This window comes from Panthera leo, chromosome B1 (genome assembly GCF_018350215.1).
Source record: "Panthera leo isolate Ple1 chromosome B1, P.leo_Ple1_pat1.1, whole genome shotgun sequence".
Classification (NCBI taxonomy): domain Eukaryota; kingdom Metazoa; phylum Chordata; class Mammalia; order Carnivora; family Felidae; genus Panthera; species Panthera leo.
The window spans coordinates 147,651,398-147,673,101 of NC_056682.1; the positions used below are offsets into that span (position 1 = coordinate 147,651,398).

The 21,704-nt window shown below is 39.2% G+C and overlaps 1 protein-coding gene across 1 annotated transcript in view; it reads right to left on the reverse strand.

Moving 5' to 3' along the window:
- Nucleotides 1-20,760: 20,760 nt before the first annotated feature.
- Nucleotides 20,761-21,704, reverse strand: part of DCK (deoxycytidine kinase) — a 44,931-nt gene continuing 43,987 nt past the window's right edge. The window contains exons 9-10 of the transcript XR_006201919.1: nt 21,118-21,170; nt 20,761-20,892 (exon numbers count right to left, since the gene is read on the reverse strand). The gene's annotated coding sequence lies outside the window, so the exon portion shown is untranslated. The remainder of the gene's footprint in view (nt 20,893-21,117; nt 21,171-21,704) is intronic.

Below are 21,704 nucleotides of genomic sequence, written 5' to 3' on the forward strand. Positions count from 1 at the left end.
CAGCTGCAACATCGGCTAGTTGGAACTAGATTAGTTCCAGGTGGAAGTTCTGGCTGTAGCAGAAGCAGTTCAGTTCAACTCAGAAGAAAACACTGTGTATCTAACTCACTGTGCTTAACCAAGCCCGTTCTAGAACCCTTCGTCCTCACTGTAATGAGCAGCGAGGAAGTATTCTTTTCCTCACTTCGCAGAAGCACCATTGGCTGAGGTGCCGGAGACCAGAGCCGCACCAAGGCAGCGACGGCAGTGTGGTGGCATGCTGGCAGCAACGAGGCCGCAGCACCCAGCCTTTCACTGGGCTCTGCAGCCCGACTGCAGTGGCGACAGCACAGTGCCACTTTTGCAGCTGTGACGGCCCAGCTTGGGAAGCCCTAGGCTAGCCCGGACTCTGTGTGGACAAGTGAAAAGCATCTTGTGGGCGAATTTCCACAAGTCCCTGGAGGAGGAGAATTCCACAGGAACCCTAATGAGTAGGGGAGGAGAATTCCACAGGAACCCTAATGCGTAGGTGGGGCGGAGGGGTGCAGGACGATCGAGATGTGAATGCTTTTGTGCTCCCAGGGTGGGAAATGCTGAGATGTCCAAGGCACCGTAACTGGCTGCTGCAAAGGACGGCATGTTGATGAAACACTGTGCTTCAGACCAAAAGCCCACAATAAAATAAAACCCAAGTCTGAATTAGATGATTTGGCCTAATGTTTCTGCATCCCTCTAAGGCATGGAATCTTCTAAGATGATTTTGGTTAAAAAAAGAAGGAACGGGAAGGGGGAGGAGAGGGAGAAAAAAACTGCAAGTGATCAAATGTATCCACTTATGAATATGTCCTGGTGACAATCTCTTCAATTACACACAGTGAGAAACAGGTAATACTGGAGCCTGTTTGAAATGGAACTTTTTGTAAAGGCTGGAATTTAGTCTGAAACCTGAGGTATGAGATGAGAGGGGACAGCATCCCTGCAGCAGGAGCAACTAAGTGTATTAAATCCAGGTGAAAAGAGCAATAATCATGACCGCACAGACAAACGTAAATCTAAAAATGCCCCGTAAGTCACCCCCCAAACACTCATAAGCCCACAGCACAAGATGTCTGCAATGTATAAAGCATTCGAATATATGAGGAAGTAACAATAATCAAAGTGAGAAAGACAGGGGTGGGGGAGACACCTGAGACCGTTCTGATGCAATGCTGAGAACTGTCCAGCAACCGTATGGCCACTCAGAAAGGGAAGATGGTCATCCTCCTACGTGTGCTCTATGCTGAGATGCGTTTTAGCCAGTTGGTTTATTGAAAGTGTAGGTACACTTACTCACCCAGCACTTTGCCCATATCAGGAATCATGCTGTCTTCCCTGAGAGATCCCCCTCTGGCTAACTGGTCCCATCTGTTGATGACTGAGAGAGCAGCAAAGGGAGAGTACAAGCTGACCCCAGTGGGCCCAGCCTCCCCAAAAGGGCATATGGGACACACGTGGGCTGCGTCTACCTTCCTGAGTCTTGCACAGGTATAAACACACAGGCGTCACAGAGAAGGATCACATGGGGGCCAGGAGAGACGCAAGCATGCTGCGTCCTGCTGTCAAGGTAACAACTACCTTCGATTCCTGGCAACAGGATCCTTCCGGACCTGCTGTCAGAGAAACTAAGGGATTAGCCAGACTTCTCCCACTGGGAAGGTCACCGGCATCCCGAGGGCCGATCAATACATTAATCCTCCCAGAGAGGGTCGATGTTGGCATCGCAGAGGCAGGAGAGCCGATGGTCAGCATTTATATGTTGTGAAGGACACAGCCTCACAGTTCTCACACCTTACACCTTCTCACTGACTCCACTGCAGACTTAGAGGGCCCACAGAGGAGTCGGCCTCCAGAAAGCGCCACATGATGTCTCGTCAGCCTTCCCTCTGTGGAATACGATCCATATGCAAATTGAAGAACTCCCTTTTTGGTGAAATTTGAATCCTATCATCTTAGGACTTGACAGTTCACTGATAATTGGAGATCATTCTGACTAGGGATTTTTCAAAGAAATAGCATACCTGAAATTCAAAGCACAAAGAGACATATCCCTTTCCTTTATTATAGGTATCCTACCGCATTGCTTGTGTCTCATGTTTCCCCTGTCTCAACCAAATAAGAGGCTTGCAGTGGAAATGCCTAAACTTTTAACACCCCAAATGCCCCCTCTCTTCCCCAGGAGGATCTTGTAAGCAACAATGATCACAATTCTCTCAGCTACCAAACAACAAACACTGTTTTCCTGCTTTCCTGGTTCCCTAAGATGACTGCCAAGCCCTCTGAGACTCTCACCCTTGCCATAGGAATACCCTGAAGTTGTTGAAAAATAAACATTATGTCACAATTCCACCAAAGCAGGGAATAACTTTTCATGATTTCAGTTTTAAAGTGTAATATAATCGGGGCACCTGGGTGGCTCAGTCGGCTGGTTAAACGTCCGACTTTGGCTCAGGTCATGATCCCACTGTTCCTGAGTTTGAGCCCTGCGTCGGGCTCTGTGCTGACAGTTCAGGGCCTGGACCCTGTTTCGGATTCTGTGTCTCCCTCTCTCTCTGCCCCTCCCCCGCTCTGTCCCCCTCTCTCTCAAGAATAAGCATTAAAAAAATAAAAAATAATTTTAAAAAGTGTAATACAGTCCTAAAGCAGCAATGCTTTCTTCTTCCAGTGTTCCCGAGGTTTTCACGAAAATATCCCTTTGAGATTTTACTTGCGGGCTCTCCCTAGCATTCAGACAAGGATCCGTGGGAACTGGACAGAGCATGAGCTGAATGAAGAATGCCTTGATATGCCCCCAAATTACCCCTCCCCACAACACAAGGCTGCCTGTAGCTCTTATCCCTTTAGGATGAGTCACTGCTGAGCAGGCTGCTCAGGTTGCCATGTAGGTGGGCTCGTAGAGGCCCTGTGAATTCAGGAGATCCTGAGACAAAGACCTCCCAGAATGGCCAAACCTGGGACAAACACAGTTAGGGTGCAAGTTGAGATCCCCCTACATTATTTCCAAACATGGACATCGTTCCATCAAGAAAAATGACACTTCCTCAAAAGGGAAGACAAAGCTATCATTAAACAAGGGAGAAGGCATTTAATTAGGGAAGAGCAAAGATCTTGCACATGTCCGTATTTATACACCTGAGAGAGGACTAGAGTATACTGAGGAAAACCAGAGTCAGAGAGTTCATAGTTTGAAAAACTCTTCCCTTAGGTAACCTCTCTACCTAGGAATCAAGGCTTTCCTATAGTCGGATACACAGCATCAACGAGATGTATGACCTTCATTCATCCCTTTTAACCACAGTTTCCCCAACTGTGAATATCAAGGGATATAAACTTTTTGAGAATCTGATAAAAGCTATAGATCTCCACTCCCCCACCAAAAAAATAAACACAAATGCATCCAAATACAATTTTGCACGTAATTTGGAAAGGAGAAATTCACAAACCTTAAAATCCAGATTAAGCGCCCCTGAACTAGATGGTTTCTGAGATTTCTTCCAACTCTACCATGAGTTTACAGAAGCCCTGGTTAGTCTTGACAAATTTAACACTCTCGTTTTTCTTTACTGCCTCCTAAAAACTCACACACACAAAAGACAACAGAAAAATAATAAGAAATGAAGAGATGGTAACAGAATAACTGGCAGTAGAAAGCACCCAGACAAGTGAAACTGATTTGGCTGAGCAGAGATTTAAGTAGCGCCCAGAATTCATTCAGCTCCCCACCCAGAACACTGCAAAATTGAAGGCTCTGGCACCTGTGAAAGGAAACGTGAGCAGTGAAGTCAATCAAGTTTTACTCTTTTACGCAGGCTCTACCAAAGCCCAGTAACGAATTTTGCATTCTTTTTTTTTTTAAAGGAGAGTCCCTAAATTTTACAAGTTAATGCCCCACTAATCTTGTATTTGTCCCTCAGTGTGGCTGAAACAGAAAGATTAACTGAGTCTTTATTAGAAAGTTAGAGCCCAATGCCCTTCCCCAACCCATATAATCAGGGAACTCCTTGACTGAAGACAGATTTACTAACTTGAGATATTGAAAGAGTGTGTCTCAGCTATGGTCAGGGATGAGGGTCAGTTTGAAATAGAGGGAATTAAATGAAAATCTACATGCTGAATTGTGGAACCCAGGACCCCTCCCTCCATTCAGCTTCCAGATGCTGACAGTTGTCTCTGCAAGAGGTTGGAGAATTCTCTGAAAAAACTACAGCAGGTGGCATTCCTGAGTTCCCTAAAAGAAGAGCTGGGTCACTGTCCAATTATTGTATGCTAAAACCAACCAGAATACAAGCCTGCGAGCTTCTCATCATCTTATCTATAACTCTCTTCTAAATATGAGTGGACAGGGATGCCTGGGTGGCTCAGTCGGTTAAGCGTCTGACTTCGGTTCAGGTCATGATCTTACGGCTTGTGAGTTCAAGCCCCACGTTAGGCTCTGTGCTGACAGCTCAGAGCCTGAAGCCTGCCTGGGATTCCACGTCTCCCTCTCTTTCTGCCCCTCCCCCACTCGTGCTGTCTCTCTCTCTCTCTCTCTCTGTATATAGATATAGATATAGATATATAGATAGCACAGAGCCCAATGCGGGGCTTGAACCCACGAACCGTGAGACCATGCCCTGAGCAGAAGTTGGACACTTAACCGACTGAGCCACCCAGGCGCCCCTAGTTTCTCTAGTTTCTTATAGAATCTTATCTTTTCTTACCAAGATTTTCCAAATAATGGGATGAAAAGAAGTCCTAGTCTATCTGAACATGCATTTTCCTGAGACTTATACTTGGTTAACATAAATATGCTTGTACCGATTTTTCTAAATAATGTATAGTCATTAAGCATATTTGCAGGATAGTAATTCTTTTGTCTGTTATTGTATAGAAGACTCTTAATTATCTATTTTTTTTTTTTTTTTGGAAGAAACCAAGGGAATGCAGTATGAGAAAAAAATAAGAGAAGGATGATCCTTAGCAAATCTTGCTTTCAAATTCTTAGGCATCATTAAGCTGAACACAAAATAACAAAACCATCTGCTACAAAGCCCATTTTTTTTCTTATTTACTTTTCCTCCCCATAACCAAACTTTCCCAACCAAAACATTGATCCTCTTTAACTCAAGGAAAGTATAAAAACAAACACAAGCAAAATCGTTCCAGCAAGTAGCTTGCTCATTAGGGTGGATAATGAAAAGTTGAGGATATATCTTATTTTTTTTTTAACGTTTATTCATTTTTTGGAGACAGAGAGAGACAGAGCACCAGCAGGGGAGGTGCACAGAATCCGAAGCAGGCTCCAGGCTCTGAGCTGTCAGCAGAGAGCCCGACACAGGACTTGAACTCACAATCTGCAAGATCACGACCTGAGCCGAAGTCAGCACTTAACCAAGTGAGCCACCCAGGCGCCCCAAGTATGTATCTTATTTTGATCCTTATCTTTGTCTAGCTAACAGAGTATGAGGAGTAGAAAAAGATAGAAACCAAAATTAAAAGTATATACCCTGAAAAGTCCAGGACCAATTTTCATTAACCAACTTCATACAGAACTTTCACCATATGCTGTTATATTTAATTTTTTTAAGTTCACTCTTATAAAACATTTTATTTTTATTTTTATTTTTATTTTTTAATTTAATTTTATTTTTTTAATATATGAAATTTACTGTCAAATTGGTTTCCATACAACACCCAGTGCTCATCCCAAAAGGTGCCCTCCTCAATACCCATCACCCACCCTGCCCTCCCTCCCACCCTGCCCTCCCTCCCACCCCCCATCAACCCTCAGTTTGTTCTCATTTTATAAAAATCAATAACTACTGGGGCACCTGGCTGGCTCAGTTGGTGGAGCATGCAACTCTTGATCTCAGGGTTGTGAGTTTGAGCCCCACACTGGGTGTAGAGATTACTTAAAAATAAAATCTTTAAAATCAATAAATATAAATATAAATAACTACTAATGCTAAATGACAAACACATTCTTATGTGCCACAGAAAAGTTAAGTATATTACAGGGGGGAAAAAAAACCTATACGTTGAAGTGCCAAGGAGAAAAGCAGATTCTTTTATCCATTCAAACAATATTTATCAGGCATCTGCTCCATTTTCTAGATGCTATTCTAAGCACTGAGAACACTGTGGCAAACAAAACAAGCCGCTGCCCTCGTGGAGTTTACATTCTAGTGAAAGAAGATAGACTATAAACAAATATATAATTTGACAGGTGGGATAGAAACAATTAGCAAACATGAAGCCGGTAAAAGGGAATAGTGGGAAACAGGAAGGGGATGCTAGTAGATACGTTAGTCAGATAATGTCTGCTTAATATGATGATTTTTGGTTTTTAGTTTATTTATTTTAGAGAGGGAGTGGACAGGGGAGGGGCAGAGATAGGGAGAAAGAATCGGAAGGAGGCTCTGCTATGTCAGTGGGGAGCCCGTCACAGAGCTCACACTCACAAACCACAGGATCATGACCTGAGCCAAAACCAAGAGCCCTCTGCTCAACTGACTGAGCCACCCAGGCACCTCTAATATGATGATATTTGAGCACAGACCTGAAGAACTGCTGGAGACAGCCTATATGAATAGATCCGGGGGACAAGTACCCTAAGCAAAGGCGATCAGCAAGGGCAAGGTCTCTGGGATAAGAGTGTACTTGACCGATTCAAGGAACAGCTGAGGCCAGTCAGCTGCAAACTGAGCAAGGAGGAAGGTAGTAAGAAGTGAAGTTGGAGATCATGAAGTACCTTATGGAGCACAGTAGTCTTTTTTCCTGTCTCTGATTGAAATGAGAGACAGAAGATGAGATTTCCCTTCCTCTACCCCACTGAAAAAGTCAGTCCTTTATTTCTTTTTATTTTATTTTATTTATTTATTTTTAATATATAAAATTTATTGTCAAATTGGTTTCCATACAACACCCAGTGCTCATCCCAAAAGGTGCCCTCCTCAATACCTATCACCCACCCTCCCCTCCCTCCCACCCCCCATCAGCCCTCAGTTTGTTTTCAGTTTTTAACAGTCTCTTATGCTTTGGCTCTCTCCCACTCTAACCTCTTTTTTTTTTCCTTCCCCTCCCCCATGGGTTTCTGTTAAGTTTCTCAGGATCCACATAAGAGTGAAACCATATGGTATCTGTCTTTCTCTGTATGGCTTATTTCACTTAGCATCACACTCTCCAGTTCCATCCACGTTGCTACAAAAGGCCATATTTCATTTTTTCTCATTGCCACGTAGTATTCCATTGTGTATATAAACCACAATTTCTTTATCCATTCATCAGTTGATGGACATTTAGGCTCTTTCCATAATTTGCCTATTGTTGAGAGTGCTGCTATAAACATTGGGGTACAAGTGCCCCTATGCATCAGTACTCCTGTATCCCTTGGGTAAATTCCTAGCAGTGCTATTGCTGGGTCATAGGGTAGGTCTATTTTTAATTTTCTGAGGAACCTCCACACTGCTTTCCAGAGCGGCTGCACCAATTTGCATTCCCACCAACAGTGCAAGAGGGTTCCCGTTTCTCCACATCCTCTCCAGCATCTATAGTCTCCTGATTTGTTCATTTTGGCCACTCTGTCAGTCCTTTATTTCTATCTGGGATCAAGTGGAAGGAAGGAAAGGAATACATTACAGTAACCACAATGCCAAGGAAGGAACAGACTAGTCCTGATGAACAACAGACTGCTTTGAAACCTACTTCAAGATCATAACATGTGGCTCCTGCAATTTTTTATCTGAAACATTGTTAATAGCAGGGTGACATTCATGATTTCCTTCAGTCTAAATTCAGTAACCTTCTATTTTCCCATCAGGTGAAATAGAAACACTAGTCTAAATTCAGCCTAATCATGGTGCTAATAATAGCACACACGTGAAAAGCATCTCTGAGCTACAGATGCCCAATTTTTGCTTCTGAATTGAGCCTTGTTACATGTCCTCCAAGTTCAGGTTAATCCCCATCCCACTGTGAGCAAATTTTAAGGAAAGGCACTGACACTATCTGAGATCTGGAACTCAGAACAACTACCAAGCACAAGCCAGGCAAATGTGCCAGTATGTAGTAACCTCATCATTCACTAGAAAAATTTGGTGTATTTTTAGCAATCACTTCTGAGAAACTCATTTTCCCACATTGAGGCTACTAGAACAATTTTCCCACAGAACTTGCACAAAATTTTACCAGCTAGTTTATTTTTTTAATTTATTTTTAATTTATTTTTTAATATAATTTATTGTCAAATTGGTTTACATACAACACCCAGTGCTCATCCCAACAAGTCCAGCTAATTTGTTTAAATCTCATAACCTTTTACTTTTCCTCCCTTCCTCCCTCTCTCCCTCCCTCCCTTTCTTCCTTCTTTCCTTTTTTTCTTCCTTCCTTTCCTCCTCCCTCCCCTCCTTCCTTCCCTCCCTCTCTCCCTTCTTTCTTTCCTTCCTTCCTTTCTTCCTCTCTCCCTCCCTTCCTCGTATTAATCATAGCATCCTGGCCCTAAACGGTCTCCTTTTTTTTTTTTTTATTTTTTTTAACGTTTATTCATTTTTGAGACAGAGCATTAATGGGGGAGGGTCAGAGAGAGAGAGGGAGACACAGAATCCGAAACAGGCTCCAGGCTCTGAGCTGTCAGCACAGAGCCCGACGCGGGGCTCAAACTCATGGACCATGAGATCATGACCTGAGCCAAAGTCGGACGCTTAACCGACTGAGCCACCCAGGTGCCCCTAAACGGTCTCCTTTAGAGATGAAGTCTCTCACTGCTTTAGTGAAATAAAGACAAAGACCTTTTACCATGCTTAATTTTAACGGTAAATTAGGCACAAAAGAACATCTGTTTTGAGCAATATTAAGATTGCACTGTACAGCTCAAGTCTTCTTGGTGAATTCTCTTTCTAGTGAAATACTTTTGTGGTCATTGCCACAAAATAGATGAAGAGTATTTTGTCCTTCAAAATGGATGCCAGTCAAGGAGCTAAATGGGAGTTCCTGCTGCCTCAAGTTTCAGCCTATCCTCTTTAGAGCTACTACCACCAGGTCCTTATCTTCCCAGACTCACTGGGATATGAAGACTCTCATTTACTGTTCACAATTATTGAGAAAAAAACAATGTAACAGAAATTTAAAATGTGATGATGTCACAAAACATTTTTAAATTCCATCTAGTTCTCTTAGCCTCAGCAATCAGACAAGAAAACGAAATAAAAGGCATCCAAATTGGCAAAGAAGTCAAACTTTCATTTTGCAGATGTCATGATACTCTACATGGAAAACCCAAAAGACTCCACCAAAAACTGCTAGAACTGATACATGAATTTAGCAAAGTCACAGGATAGAAAATCAATGCACAATAATCGGTTGCATTTCTATACACCAATAATGAAGCAACAAAAAGAAATATCAAGGAATTAATCCCATTTACAATCGTACCAAGAACCATAAAATACCTAGGAATAAACCTAACCACAGAGGTAAAAGATCTGTACACTGAAAATTATAGAAAACTTCTGAAAAAAATTGAAGAAAACACACAGAAATGGGAAAATATTCCATGCTCATGGATTAGAAGAACAAATATTGTAATGTCGATACTACCCAAAGCAATCTACACATTCAATGCAATCCTAATCAAAATAGCACGAGCATTCTTCACAGAGCTAGAACAAACAATCCTAAAATTTGTATGCAACCACAAAAGATCCCAAATAGCCAAAGTAATGTTAAAAAAGAAAACCAAAGCTAGAGATATCGCAATTCCAGACTTCAAGCTTTATTAGAAAGCTGTAATCATCAAGACAGTATGGTAATGGCACAAAGACAGACACAGAGATCTATGGAACAGAATAAAGAACCCAGAAATGGACCTACAAATGTATGGCTAACTAATCTTCAACAAAACAGGAAAGAATATTCAATGGAATAAAGACAGTCTCTTCAGCAAATGGTGCTGGGAAAACTGGACAGCAACATGCAGAAGAATGAAACTAGACCACTTTCTTACACCATACACAAAAATAAATTCAAAATGGATGAAAGACCTAAATGTGAGACAGGAAACCATCAAAATCCTACAGGAGAAAACAGGCAGCAACCTCTTTGACCTCAGTTGCAGCAACTTCTTACTTAACATGTTCTCCAAAGGCAAGGGAAACAAGCAAAAATGAACTATTGGGACCATGTCAAGATAAAAAGCTTCTGCACAGTAAAGGAAACAATCAATAAAACTAAAATGCAACTGATGGAATGGGAGAAGACATTTGCAAGTGACATATCAGATAAAGGGTTAGTATCCAAAATCTATAAAGAACTTACCAAACTCCACACACAAAAAACAAATAACCCAGTGAAGAAATGGGCAGAAGACATGAATAGACACATTTCCAAAGAAGACATCCAGACAGCCAACAGACACATGAAAAGATGCTCAACATCACTCATCATCAGGGAAATACAAATCAAAACCACACTGAGATACCACCTCACACTGGTCAGAGCGGCTAAAATGAACAACTCAAGAAACAATAGATGTTGGCGAGGATGTGGAGAAAGGGGAACATTCATGCACTCTTGGTGGGAATGCAAACTGATGCAGCCACTCTGGAAAACAGTGTGAAAATTCCTCAAAAAATTAAAAATAGAATTACCCTATGACCCAGCAATAGCACTACTAGGAATTTATCCAAAGGATATAGGGGTGTTGATTCATAGGGGCACATGAACCTCAATGTTTATAGCAGCACTATCAACAATAGCCAAAGTATGAAAGGAGCCTAAATGCCCATCAACTGATGTGTATACAGACATACACACACACACACACACACACACACACATTGGGGGGTAGGTAAAATGGGTGATGGGCATTGAGGAGGGCCCTTGTTGGGATCAGCACGGGGTGTTGTATGTAAGTGAATCACAGAAATCTACTCCTGAAGCCAAGGCTACACTGTATGTTAGCTAATGACAATAAATTATTAAAACAAAAATCCACCTAGTTCTTCAGGTAATAAATTCTTGTCCTATACTGTCATCTACTTGGAGGCAAGCAAATCTGTCTAATAGCACCTTTCCTGGATTTTCTATCAAGTATTTGTTGAGCATTATTATGTTCCAGGTATTATTCTAGGTGCTGAAGATACAGCAGTAAACCAAAAAAAAAAAAAAAAAAAAAAAAAAAGGTAAAAATCCCTGCTATTGTTTCCAGTGGAGGGAAACATACATTATAAAATTAAATAAATGAAATACATAGCTCAGGAAATTGTGTTGTTGGAGAAAAATAAGCCAGAAAAAGAAAATAAGAAGGACTTGGGGAAAAGTAGAAGCAATTTTAAATAGGTGGTCAGGGAAGGCATCACTGAAAAGATTCATTTGAACAAACTGGAAGATACATATAAGATGCCCTTTCAGAAGCATTTTGACTTCATGTCATTTCTTCTCTAAAGACATATTCTCTGTGGTGGTTTTAAGGAAACATATTTTTGGCACAAAAACAGACACAAAGACCAATGGAATAGAATAGAAACCCCAGAACTAGACCCACAAACGTATGGCCAACTCATCTTTGACAAAGCAGGAAAGAACATCCAATGGAAAAAAGACAGTCTCTTTAACAAATGGTGCTGGGAGAACTGGACAGCAACATGCAGAAGATTGAAACTAGACCACTTTCTCACACCATTCACAAAAATAAACTCAAAATGGATAAAGGACTTGAATGTGAGACAGGAAACCATCAAAACCCTAGAGGAGAAAGCAGGAAAAGACCTCTCTGACCTCAGCCGTAGCAATTTCTTACTTGACACATCCCCAAAGGCAAGGGAATTAAAAGCAAAAATGAACTACTGGGACCTTATGAAGATAAAAAGCTTCTGCACAGCAAAGGAAACAACCAACAAAACTAAAAGGCAACCAATGGAATGGGAAAAGATATTTGCAAATGACATATCGGACAAAGGGCTAGTATCCGAAATCTGTAAAGAGCTCACCAAACTCCACACCCGAAAAACAGATAACCCAGTGAAGAAATGGGCAGAAAACATGAATAGACACTTCTCTAAAGAAGACATCCGGATGGCCAACAGGCACATGAAAAGCTGCTCAACGTCGCTCCTCATCAGGGAAATACAAATCAAAACCACACTGAGATATCACCTCACACCAGTCAGAGTGGTCAAAATGAACAAATCAGGAGACTATAGATGCTGGAGAGGATGTGGAGAAACGGGAACCCTCTTGCACTGTTGGTGGGAATGCAAATTGGTGCAGCCACTCTGGAAAACAGTGTGGAGTTTCCTCAAAAAATTAAAAATAGACCTACCCTATGACCCAGCAATAGCACTGCTAGGAATTTACCCAAGGGATACAGGAGTATGATGCATAGGGCACTTGTACCCCAATGTTTATAGCAGCAATCTCAACAATAGGCAAATTGTGGAAAGAGCCGAAATGTCCATCAACTGATGAATGGATAAAGAAATTGTGGTTTATATACACAATGGAGTACTACGTGGCAATGAGAAAGAATGAAATATGGCCCTTTGTAGCAACATGGATGGAACTGGAGAGGGTTATGCTAAGTGAAATAAGCCATACAGAGAAACACAGATACCATATGGTTTCACTCTTATGTGGATCCTGAGAAACTTAACAGAAACCCATGGGGGAGGGGAAGGGAAAAAAAAAAAAAAAGAGGTTAGAGTGGGAGAGAGACAAAGCATAAGAGATTCTTAAAAACTGAGAACAGGGGCGCCTGGGTGGCTCAGTCGGTTGAGCGTCCGACTTCGCTCGGGTCACGATCTCACGGTCCGTGAGTTCGAGCCCCGCATCAGGCTCTGTGCTGACAGCTCAGAGCCTGCAGCCTGCTTCAGATTCTGTGTCTCCCTCTCTCTCTGGCCCTCCCCCCGTTCATGCTCTGTCTCTCTCTGTCTCAAAAATAAATAAATGTTAAAAAAAAAAAAAAAAAAAACTGAGAACAAACTGAGGGTTGATGGGGGGTGGGAGGGAGGGGAGGTTGGGTGATGGGTATTGAGGAGGGCACCTTTTGGGATAAGCACTGGGTGTTGTATGGAAACCAATTTGACAATAAATTTCATATATTGAAAAAAAAAAGGAAACATATTTTACAGCCTGTGGATCACTTTACATAAATTCAAATATGCTAGCTCAAAGATGACCACTCTCACCATTATTATCTAACATTGTTCCAGAGGAGATAATAGCCAATGAAACTGGTCATTAGAAATTAGGTATAAACATAGCAAATGAGGAGGTAAATATCACAATTTGTAGATTATCTATCAATTGCTTCACTTAAAGGCAAGGCGGTAGGGAACCAATTACAACCAAAAGAGAACTCAGCAGTGTGAACAGTTACAAAATTAATATACAGACTTTAGTTGCCTTCACATGTATTAATACAAACAACAACCAGTCTAAAAATACAAAGGAAGATAAACCCCATTTACAATAAGAAATAAAAGATGGCAAATACTTAGGAATAAATTTGACCAAAAAATGTGCAAGAACTATGAAGGAAATTTTGAAAAACACCACTAAAAAGTACAAACAACCATGAACACATGAAAATTAGTATCAAACTCATGATTAGGAAGATTCAACATCATGAAGATAGCAATTCTCCTTAACTTAGTTATATAGATTTAATACAATCCCAATGAAAATACCATCAGAATTTTTGTTGGAAAAATAGGTAAGTACATTTAAAGTGCATATGCGAAAAGAAAGCCAAAAGACTTTAGAAATATTTTTATATCTGAAAATATAAAATTAATAATAAAAGGGGAACAAGTCTACTTTATTTTTTTTTGAAACTTAAACAAATAAAATAGTGTGGTGTCACTGAATGAGTGACAGGTGAATAAAACATAATGGGAGGTCTAGAAATAGACATCAATATATTAGGGAATTGAGTATAAAGGTGGCATTGCACATCACTGGGAGAAAAAATGGATTATTAAGTAAATGATTTTAGAACCACTAGGTTAGTCATCTATAAAAAAATGTATGTCATATCCTTTATACTAAAATAAACTTTTGGTACGTAAAAGTTTTAAACTTAAAAAAAAGCACTAGAAACAAGAAAGAATTTTGCAAAAGTAGGTAGGGTCTTACTTACTAAGTATAACACAAAACCTGGAAATCATTAAAAACTGATAAATTCAGATACATAAAAATTTAAAATTTCTGCATGGCAAAAACTTTCGCAAAATTAAAAAACACACACACACACAACAGATTTTCAACAAGTATAGAAAGAAACATCCATACATTGCTGATGGAAGTATAAACTGGTACCAACTCTACTGAGAGCAATCTGGTACTCTTAAATTTTTAAGTGTATGTATCTTCGACTCAGAAATTCCTTCTAGGATTGTATCTCATTTGATGCATGTGAGAAAATATATGTCCAAAGATATTTATGAGGTATTATTTAAAATATCAAAATATTGGAACAATTGGGATATATCTATATAATGGAATTATATACAACCTTTGAAGAGTGAGCTCCAAGAAGAATGATTTGAAGAATCATTGAGGATGATTTGAAGAACCTTTGAAGAATGATCTGCAAGATCACAATTATCTTCCCTTAGCCCAGGAGCAGAAGCAGAGACCCCAAAACCCAATGGATTAAGTGTGAGACAGAAAAAGTATGGATGTATGCTTCCAGTTTTTTTTGTTTGTTTGTTTCTGAAGAATAAACATGCCTGAAGCTGAGATCAGGGCAAGTGGAGATGGAGAACAGACTTGGATGGAGTCCAGGACTGGAGGTCCTTTCAAAGTGGGGGTGGGAACTTTTTAGTTCCAGGAACAAAGAAAAGGACTCAGTGATGAGTTATTCTTAGTGTGGACCTCACACTGATCCTTTGCCTGTGGACATTAACTATTTTACCAACCTGGATACTCTTAAAACATCCCTTGAAGAGAAAGTGGGACTTAATGTGGTGACTTTGGACATCCTATGTAGAGATAGATAGCTAAGGGAAAATTCTGTCCCCTGACCAATGTGGAATTGAGTGGAACAATTTGGGAATTTGTTTTTAAGAAGCAATGGATACCCCACAACTGTTAGATATGTCATCCCAAAGAATCTGAACATACTCCCAATTCTCATGATGTCTTCTGGGAAAAGCACTGTTAAAAACAGCTGTCCTGATGAAACTCATTTATAGTGGTGGAATCAGAATAGTGGTTATCCTTCGGAGTAGGTAACATAAGGGAGGGCATATCCAAGAGCCTTTCACAGTACTGAAATGTTCTCTATTTTGATGAATGGTGGTTAGATGAATATGTACATACTTTAAAATGTTTGCTTAAAACTTGCAAGCTTACTATATATAAACTGTACCCCAATTTTTAGGGATATCCTTCTATTCGACCACAACCTACATGGGCCTGGGTTATCCACATTCCTCTTTCTCTCCCATAAAGAATAAAACTAATCTATTCAGCAAAATTTCAATGCCAGACAGTACAAATGCAAAGTCACAAGGAAAACAGAAACACAAATATATTTAGCTGACAGAGAGATCAAAAAAAAGTAAATAGTGACTGTGGCTTCATCAAACATTTACAGAACAGTACGGGCCACAACAAAGTAGCTGATAATCAAGATATATGTTAAGATTATATTTGCTTTAGGGCAATTTATTTTCAAATTTGCAATTGGTTTTAAAGTCTTCATTTAAATCTTAACATTTTGTTAAGAGATTACGATAAAATTTTGGTAAACTGTGGGTTTAGAAAACTATAATCTTTTAATGCTTTAAAAAGTACTGTTTAAAATTTTTGAAAAACACTTTCTCAGTTCTGAGATTTTTGCATTTGCATTGCCCTACAGTCCAGGAACAGCTGCCAAACACTCTAGTGGGACTAAGAAAATAAAGTTTAATTCCTTTTCACACTAAATTTCCTTTTCTCTGCATGTATGGAATACTTCTCCACTCTCGGAAGGTATTGTGATTTGCTTCCTTTAATACTGGGTCTCTTCCTGTTTCAGTCAAAACCAAAACACTCCCCACTACCCTATTCTCATTCCCCTTCTCAAAAGAAGTAAATTTTGGCAGAAGAGTAAAGAGCAAAAGTAAGTCATAGGCCAAGGGTGACCAAAGTCAATGACCTCCAGGGCAAACCCACTAAGCTCCCTCCTACCAGAAGCCACAATTTGAGGGGTGTGGGATAAACAAAGTAACTGCAAAACAAACTGCTACAAAGAAGGAGACTGCTGTAGGAAGAAGGTGCTCATCAAATTCACCCAACAGCACCATTTTGTCCCATCAGCAGTAGTACCTTCTGTAAGGATCCTATGAATTCTGAGCTGATAGCAATAGGAGGCCAAGAAATAATCAGACATCAAAGAGAAGAACTTGATAATATTAATAGCAATTACTCCCAACTTTACTTACTTTTCTTTTTGAAAAAAAAAAAAAAATGACAAGGAAAATACAGAATTTATTCCAGCCCTGCTAAAATACATCTACCTGAAATTGTTTCTATTATTTATGAATCAAAAACTCCTTATCAGTTTTTATATTTTCAACATGTAACCATTTTTGTAAAGACTTTACACCTTTGAATCCTCCAGAACAAGACAGCTGTGTTATTGTGGAAAGGGAATTAAACCTAGATCCAGAATATCTCATTTGAAAACCATGGCTTTGTCACTTAGGAAATATGAAATAGGAGAGAATACCTGACTTCACAACGCTGTCATAAGGAGAAAAAAGTTTTATAGCCTGTAACAAACTATACAAATCTAAAGTATGAGACAGGCAGCATTAAGAGGAAAGAAGAGAGGCTTAGATCCAAAGAGATCCTGGTTCGGGGCCCCTGGGTGGCTCTGTCAGTTGAGCATCGGACTTTGGCTCAGGTCATGATCTCACGGTCTGTGAGTTTGAGCCCTGCATTGGGCTCTGTGCTGACAGCTCAGAGCCTGGAACCTGCTTCGGATTCTGTGTCTCCCTCTCTCTCTGACCCTCCCCTGTTCACGCTCTGTCTCTCTCTGTCTCAAAAACAAATAAACATTAAAAAAGAGAGAGAGAGAGAGAGATCCTGGTTCAAATTTCAGTAGTATCACTTTGACCACGTAAGTTCTCTGAACTCAATTGCCCCGTCTGGATTGTTACAAGGATTAAATATTAACTTATGGAAAGCCCCAGTCACTTAACAGACATCCAATAAATGACAGCTATTATTTTTAAGCTTTTTTCCCTTTCCTTTAGTAATTTTTCATTCATTTATTCAACAGTTACTGAGTAAAAGGCACTGTGCTAGGGTACAATGTTAAGTAAGACATATACAACTCCTATTTTCATGGAGTTGTCCTCTAGCAGTGGGCACAAACAGAAAATTAAAATATAATTTTATGGGGAAAGTATAGGGTCCTAAGGGAACCCAGAAAAGAGACATTTAATCTAGTCTTAGGTTAGTACTGCAGAGGCTTCTCGGAGAAAGTGACACTGCACCAAAAACTGAAAGATGAATAGGAATTAACAAATGGAGGAGAGGTGATAAGGGAAATTTTCTAGGCAAAGATATGTACAAAGACCCAGAAGCAAGAGAAATCACGTTTGTCAAAAAATACCTCAAAATACCTACCAACACATACCCTCTGTTCTGGGATTAGAATACAAATACTACCATATAAGTCTTTCTGACCTTTCCTTGTCCACTGACATGTCTTTCAGCCTTTCATCTGATAAACAACCATTTCTCCATTGCAGACCTCTGAAGAAAATTTATTTTCATCAACCAAAATCCTATCACAACCGATCACCATTATCAAGTATAAATTCCTGGTTATGTGGTCCAATAATTCACAACATCTATCCTTATTCCAATCTACTGTTACTATAAGCATAGCCTCAGACTAGATGATGATGAATAAATACCACTCTCCACTCTCAATGAGTTTAACGGTCCAATTAGAAAAATAAAATATAAAATAGATTATGCCATAAAACAATATGTGATTAAATATCAATCACAACTGAACCATAAATGTAATAGCCTTTGGTTGGACAATAAATGTGATAGAAATTTAGACAAGGCTAGATCATGATAAAAATCTTATAAATGTCAGTGCAGCTCGGGAGTATTTTTTCACATCATTCAGTGAGGCCTGTGGACTTTTATATACAGACACTGGTAAGTTCATTTGTTTAGTCTTTCAACAAATATTTGAGGGTCTCCTGTTATATGCGCACAACAGGTACAAAGGCAAAACAAAGGTCTTACCGTACAGATCTTGTATTTTTGTTGGCAGAGGAGGCAATAAACAGAACAAAAAATAAAAACTTTACATGTATATCTTATTCAATCTTTGAAACAACTTCACCAAATAGGACTTATCATCCTCCTTTCACAAAAGAGACATGGGATGTCAAATAATTTGTCCAAGATCAGAAAGTCGTGTAGCCAAAATTTTAACCTGTATCTATCAGACTGTCAAACCCACGTCCAATGTGAGCCATTCCACTCCACCGCTGAGACTTCCATTTCCCTGAACCACAGAGATTGCTGGAGGCTTCTGTGGTACATGGTTGGTCCTGAAATGGTGTGTCCAGGATATAGCCAAGTGATTCTCATACTCTCCCTCCCACTGAACTAGGTTGTGAGCTATTTCTTACTCCTGCAGTGTTCTTTCTCCCATCTGCATTGCTTTCAATTGTGATTTTGGTTTCCACATCAATGTATATATCCGTGGGCTCCATTCTATGCAATTCCCTTCTCTGCTTTTAACATCTTCAACAAATTCTCCATTCATTTTCCTCATTCACCCAAAATACCAGATTCCTGGTATTCCTCATTCACCCAAATTCCTCATTCACCCAAAATACTAGATTATAGCACTGTACTCCCCTTCAAAGTTATGGCACTAATGGGCAATGTAGCAACTGTGCTATGTTGGAAGGACTATTGTCTTTGGACTTATACCTATTAACAATAGCTCTACCATGAAGCAGTTAAGTGCCTGGTCCTCTCCTACACTATCTCATTTCATCTTTTCAATAACACTGTAAATTATTAAAAACTGTTCATGTTTTACAGATGAGGAATGAAGGTTCAGAGAGGCTGATTACTTGTTGAAGGCCAAGGTATAGTAAATACACGTCTTCCCATGTGCTTCCTACTATACCATGCTGCCTCCCACCTAAAACTACAGAAGTCAAGGAAATGTTCATTTGAAAGATCTTTTAGGGGCACCTGGGTGGCTCAGTTGGTTAAGCGTCCAACTTCAGCTCAGGTCATGATCTCACAGTCTGCGAGTTCAAGCCCCGCATTGGGTTCTGTGCTGACAGCTCAGAGCCTGGAGCCTGCTTCAGATTCGGCGTCTCCCTCTCTCTGCCCCTCCCCTGCTCATACCTCTGTCTCTCTCTCTTTCTCTCAAAAGTAAATAAACATGAAAAAATTAAAAAAAAAAAAAAAGAAGAAAAGAAAGATCTTTCATAAGATCCTTTCCGGTGCAGACATCATACAGGCATCCTTTCTACAGAGCACTTTCCAGTGATCCAGTCTCTTCAATTCCTGGCTTTGTCACATACAAATTGGAACCACGGTGAGCCTGTTTTCTCATCTATAAAAGGGAATACTACTATTTACCTCACAGAGTTATTATGATGATTTAATGACAAAGTATGTAAAAGTCCTTTGCAAACAATAAAGCAACTTACAAATAAAATGTTCCTTAAACTTCTTTTACAAGTTAAACCTGTAAAAAATCTCGTCTTTGAATTTGTCATTGTAAATTGATTCCCCTTTATATACATATACATATATATATACATGTATATACATACACATATATATACACATATACATATGTGCACATATATACATGTATATATATAATAAATATAAATTATAAATTACAAATCAGTGATATATATACATATACACATATGTATATATATCACAAATCAGTGATACATACATATATATATATATGTATGTATCACTGATTTATAATTTCAGATTTAGAGGGTGCCTGGTGGTGGTTCAGTTGATTAAGCGTTGAACTCATGATTTCAGCTCAGGTCATGATCTCTGGTTCTTGAGTTTGAGCCCTGCGACCGGCCGTGTGCTGACAGTGCAGAGCCTGCTTGGGATTCTCTCTCTCCCTCTGCCCCTCCCCTGTGCGCATGCATACTCTCTGTCTCTCAAAATAAATAAACTTTAAAAAATAATAATTTCAAATTTAAATAGAGCAATATATCCACAGCTTTTCCTACTAGGCAAACTTGTTTTACATTACCACTAAGACTAACCTTGCAATATAAGTTTTCCTCAAATTCTTTTAGAAATGGAGGAAAATAGTCAACTTTGGAACAGCTATAAGAAAATGAATTTCATCTTAAATGTGCAGTTATATAAATTAAAATGGCCTGCAATAGGCCTAGTTTTCAATCAATTTTCTTATAGTTTTATTAAAAGTTACACATATATTTAAAATGCCAATATAATACAAAACATTCATTAAGCACTTAACATTTCTTAATCCATTTAATAAAGTTCTTCAGTTATAGGAAAAGGATAATTTAACAAAGAAAAGTTTAACAGTTAAAGGAAAATTAGTGTAGAAACTATAAACTATAAAACAATATAGTCCAGAGAAAAACTATAGAAAGTATAGATAAAATAGATTACATTTTATTACCTATAAAATGCCGACACGTATGCTCATTTAAAACTGATCCATGGGTATTATATTATGTCCCTTTATTCATGTAAATGGAAAATTAGATCTATTCACCTTCTATTTAGTTAGCTTTCAAATTCATTTTAGTATGTTAATCTTAAAGTCTGTCATTTCCAGGATTGTTTTTGTGCTTCTTTCCTTGGCATTCATATTGTTTCCCTTTCTTTTCCAAGAATTTTATTCTAAAAAGCACATAAAAATGTGTGAGCAAATACATATGTGTGTGTGTACATGCACAGTATTTGCATCTTTTTCTAAATTAATATTTTTATTGACAATATAAATCAAATCAGGACAGAAGGTTCATCCCTTCCTCACCCCCCATTAAGGCAAAAAGGTGGAAATAAATGTCTTTTGTACTGCATAAGCCCATCTCATTAAATGAAAACTCTTAGTGTTTTACTTACAGCTAATGTCCTTCAAACTGCTTTGTGGTGATATGTTTTTTCAGCAATGACATCTGGAAAATCAAAGAAATTCAGTTTTCTACCTTTTAAGCTTCTTATATCTCTCTGAATGATGCAGGCTCAAGAGTTGCCAAATGAGATGGGCAAAGGCAGCCAAACAGGGCTTCCTAGCCAACCTAAAAATAGCAGGTGGTGGTGGGCAGATATACCATTTCTCTCTTGCTCTTTTTCTTCTTTTCCCTAAAGCTAGGTACCATAAATACGGCTTATTCAATATTAAAACAGTACAAAAAGAACTATATTCTCTCTTGTCCTAATCTCTAAACATGTGGTCAGTTAGGAAAATTTGCACATTTTGCTAAGGAAGATGAGAAAGTCAGGGCAAAGCTATATTCTGTATTTCTTACAGGAAGGTTTCCTTCCATACCCAACTTCCATTTGTTCTGAAAGTAAATCAGACCATAACTTCTGGAATCAAGAATTGCCTTTGCCTGTTGGAGCACTTTGAATAGTAACTATTAACATGTGTACGTTTTATAGTTTAAAAAGTCTTGTCACTGATTTTATGTTATTGGCTCCTTACAACA